The sequence below is a fragment of the Macaca fascicularis genome, chromosome 3 (genome assembly GCF_037993035.2).
Source record: "Macaca fascicularis isolate 582-1 chromosome 3, T2T-MFA8v1.1".
In the NCBI taxonomy this organism is placed as follows: Eukaryota; Metazoa; Chordata; class Mammalia; order Primates; family Cercopithecidae; genus Macaca; species Macaca fascicularis.
The window spans coordinates 184,687,545-184,691,848 of record NC_088377.1 but is presented as its reverse complement, the minus strand read 5'-3'; positions in this window follow the sequence as shown (position 1 = coordinate 184,691,848).

Sequence of the window (4,304 nt, the reverse complement as noted above, 5' to 3'; positions counted from 1 at the left end):
CCACTATGTAGCTTGGAGTTTGCTTATTACAGCAGCTAATGCTACCCTAACGAATATACCCTGTGTGCAAACTGATGTATGGAGGAAACAGAAATTTTAAACATAGATTCAGGAGTATAGGGATCACGGAAAGCAGCTGCCTGAGTTGCATTAAGAAGCCAGGCGATTGAACAGAGGCTTGAGTTGGATCCTCCTGAAACCCCCAAGCGTTAGCCACTATTCCAGGGATCATCTCATAATGTGTGCCTTGTAGGGAGGGGAGGAAAAGAAAGCATTCAATGACACAAAACATGGCTGCCCCAGTCCTTGCTTCTGTAGCTGATCATGAGGTCTAAATTAATAATCAAAACGACCTTATTCCACCTCCTATTCCCTGTCTCCTCTACCAGCACCTTAGCAGGCCAGAGTTCTTTTCTGGTAGGGTGAATCATATCTTCATTCTCAGAGGATCTGAGTCCTTAGTCCTTGGGATCCTGGCTTCACTGAGTTGCTGCTGTGTTTATTATCTAGATATATTGGACAAAGGATGCTAAGAGTCACTCCAGGGAATTCTCTGGGTTCCAGGCATTGTTCTGCTTGTCCCTATTACGGAACAGCCACTGAATTTCCCATGAATGGTCATGGGGATCATTCATTCAAGCCAGTGACCACCTTTGCTACCTGTTATTTTAGTAGCATGAAGAGCTGCAAATGCCAGAAGGCAATCTCAGCTTCCTGTTTAATAGAACAATGACTTTATTTCTTGGTGGAAAAAATTCTCCCTTGGGCAGAAATTAGTACAAGGTATGGGAAAGGAAGCAAAATTCCTTAAGTGGTTCAGTTAAGGTGTGATAGGAAAAATCTATCCCTATCTCCACTCTTTGTTTCCTGGGCCCGAGTATTCTGGCAATGAGAGATAAAGCAATATGTTGTCCACTAGGTTAGGGCATATACCACTACTATAGAACAATGCCCCAGCCTCTCAGAGGGTGGTCTTCTCACTGGCCCATTGGCAGGCCATCCTATCTTTCTACCAATCAAGCTGCTTCTAGGTGGTGTGGCACATGATAAAACCAGACAATTCTATGGGTATAAGTCTATGTCTGTACTTACAACATGATAAAATATGTTCTTTGGTCAGAGATGATATCAAAATGATGAATAAGTCATTCAATAAGTCCAAGAATGTTGGTGCTGACAGAAACATTGTGGGTAAGGAAGGAAAATTCTTCTTGAGTATATGTACATACTCCTGTGAAATTAAATTATGTCTCCCTAATGATAGAAGGCATTCAAAGTAATCAGCCTTCTGGGTGATCTCCTTAAACACCTGAGGAATGGTGCTGTGATGGGGACTAAACTCTAGTATCTCCTTTTGCCAGTGCTGATCACTTCTGATTAGCCTTGCAAAGGAAGCCCATGTCACTGAGCCCATGTATCACTTCCATTGATGTCTTTGGAGCGGCCATGCACATGAGCTCATGGAGAAAGCCCCGGGATGGAGCATCCATTCACTTTCTCACTAAGATCATTTGTCTTCCTCAGCATGCTATTTCTTACCAAAAAAATTTATTTTCTTCCTTAAGATATTCCAGCAGAATGCTCTTACTTCTTGTTCTAATTTGAACTTCTTATTCCCTGGTTTTACCACAGAACCAACATCCTGGTCATCCTGAGATTTAATTTTACTGAATTTTGGAGTTGGTTTCACTGTCCTTTGATTTCTTATCTTCATCTTTTTTTTCCTTAGGACTACATTTTTTTGTGTGCTGGAATTCATATTTTAATACACTTTATAGAAAAACTTTCATTTCTGCATGTATTAAATGGCTTTATTCTATCTTAATGCTTTATTAATATTTTGGTTATAGTATTTGAGATGTAAAACATTTTCTTTTATAGCCTGACTGAAGTCCTGACTTCGTTTACTTCCAGTACCTAATGCTGCTGGTATGAAGTCAGCTGCCAATCTGATTCAATTCTGCCCATGATAATTTGTTTTATTTATTTTTTCTGGAGTTTTTAGGGTTTTCTTTTTATTATTTCTATTCTGAAGTTGTGTAAAAATAGGTAAAAAAAATATTTATCCACTGTGCTTACCTTTCCCCTGAATGCTTTTCATCCTTTTTTTGTTTGTGATTTATATGTTTTCTATGAATAGCTTTTCTCCTGAAATTATCATTTAACCAATAATTTTTAACTTACGTCAACTGTCCCTTTTTCTTTTTTTTCATTTTACTCTTTTTTTAAATAAATAAATATAATGTTTTCTCAATTTTTTTTTTGAGACGGAATTTTACTCTGTTGCCCAGGCTGGAGTGCAGTGGTGCGACCTCAGCTCACGGCAACCACCACCTCCTGGGTTCAAGCAATTCTCCTGCCTCAGCCTCCCAAGTAGCTGGGATTACAGGCATGCACCACCAAGCCCAGATAATTTTTTTTTGTTTTTTTGTTTTTTTTGTTTTTAGTAGAGATGGGGTTTCACTATGTTGATCAGGCTGATTTTAAACTCCTGACCTTAGGTGATTCGCCTGCCTCCGCCTCCCAAAGTGCTGGAATTACAGGTGTGAGCCACTGTACCCAGCCTCAAAATTTTAAAAAAGAAAAAATAGACTTATAATTAAATTAAAGTTTTTGTCTTTTCCCAAAAGTATATATGTTTCCTCTGGGGTCAATATTCTGTTTAATTACCTTGGTCTTTCTCTTTTATTCTGCTATATTAGTAAGGATAATTAATGCTACCTGCTATTACAAATAATCTCAAAATTCTTAGTCCCTTAATCCAGTGTAAGTTGTCTTGCTTTGCTTTCACCTCACGTAAAGGCCAGTTCCTGGTTAGAGAGTCCTACGGGGCAACTTTCCTATAAGGGATGACTCAGAGATGCAGGGCACCACTACTCTAGGATTCCCATTATTGCTGCAAAAAGTGAGAGAGGAGTATCACATGTAGGAGATTTTGTGTTTCTGGCAAAGCCTGGGTGACTTACGTTTCTACTGCATTCCCCTATTTAGAATTGGTCATCAGGCCCAATCTAGATGCAAGGATACTGGGAAATGTAGTTTTTCTATACTCCCCAGAGGATGATAAAATGGTTTGATAAATCTATAGAATTGTCTTTGCCAGAGCCTTTTGCTTTTCTTTTTAATCAAATGTCTGCTGATACTCAGTTGTCCAATATGATTATGAATTTAGAAATGTTGATTATTACCTGTAACTGACTAACATTTCTTCTGATACTAGTTTCCTTTTCCCTGCATACAAAGACTGCAAGATTTCTGTTTGTGGGTGTGGTATGTGGACAGGCAGGCTATACTCTAAGATAAGCAAGCTGGCAGCCTGTGCCCTGAAAGCCATTGCCCGTCTTAGGCTGATAGTTTATTCAGTCTCACTTTATAGGCACTTTCCTTACACATACTCAGGTGTGCGACGTGTGACTCAGCAGGCGTTGGACATACAGTTCTTCAATCAGTTGTCCTACTTTAAGCACTTTCTCATGCTTTGACTACATCTCTAAGAGTTTATAGAATGCTGTAAAAATGACCCTGCCTCACCTGTTGCTTTCTCTTCTACCTGTATTGAGCTAGGCTCTTTTCACTCTGATTTATATTAAGTCACCTTGGCCATAGCCATCTCTGGTCTTTCAGAAACTCATGAAATCTTATTTATTTATTATTATTTTTTTGAGACGGATTCTCGCTCTGTCGCCCAGGCTGGAGTGCAGTGGTGCGATCTCAGCTCACGGCAAGCTCCGCCTCCTGGGTTCAAGGGATTCTCCTGCCTCAGCCTCCCAAGCAGCTGGGACTACAGGTACCTGCCACCACGCCTGGCTAATTTTTTTGTATTTTTAGTAGAGACAGAGTTTCACTGTGTTAGCCAGGATGGTCTCGATCTCCTGACCTCGTGATCTGCCCACCTCAGCCTTAAAATCTTATTTTGTTAATATTCTCCATCCAGTATTTGACAATTATGTTCTTTTCTTCTCTTTTATACTTTTTCCTATAACATATTTCTATTCTTTATTGCTTTTATTTTGGAGTGAGGGGAGATAAATGAGTTTTTCTCAAGCTATGATCTTGAACTTAAATTTTTCACTTAGCATAATATGATGTTCCATACTAATAAAACTATTTTGCATATCATTAAGTAATATTCTAAAGTAAGTTTTGAAATATGAATATTTATAATTTACTATAATTTACCTACTAATTTCCTCTGGTTGAATATTTACGTTATTTCTGTATTTTCTTTCTTCCTTCCTTCCTTCCTTCCTCTGTCCTTGCTTCCTTCCTTCCTATTTTCCTTCCTTCCTTCCTTCCTTCCTTCC